Consider the following 337-nt stretch of genomic DNA (forward strand, 5'->3'; position numbering starts at 1 on the left):
AGAGTCCTTGTAACCTCACCGCAACTGGGCCTAGGATTAGGCAGGTTCTTATTAAAAGCCGCCTTGTTTAAGTAAACTGCAGTATCTTCCAGTGGTCTGGAAGTGACAGAAAGGCTGAGTGACAGTGTTTGGATGTGGGGGCTGATGAGTGACATTGAAAAAGGTTGGGTGATGGTGAGGGAGGGAATTCATCAACTCAAAGCGCAATTCCTGGTGATGAAGTTTCTTAGACTTTGAACTTCCACAATGCTGAGCTCAATCAAACTGTGACAGAGCACCCTTGATTATCGAGGAGATAGCTTTCCCCTTCTTTTCGCACAGATTTCAAACCTATGGA

Source organism: Gopherus flavomarginatus, chromosome 1 (genome assembly GCF_025201925.1).
Source record: "Gopherus flavomarginatus isolate rGopFla2 chromosome 1, rGopFla2.mat.asm, whole genome shotgun sequence".
NCBI classification, from domain to species: Eukaryota; Metazoa; Chordata; order Testudines; family Testudinidae; genus Gopherus; species Gopherus flavomarginatus.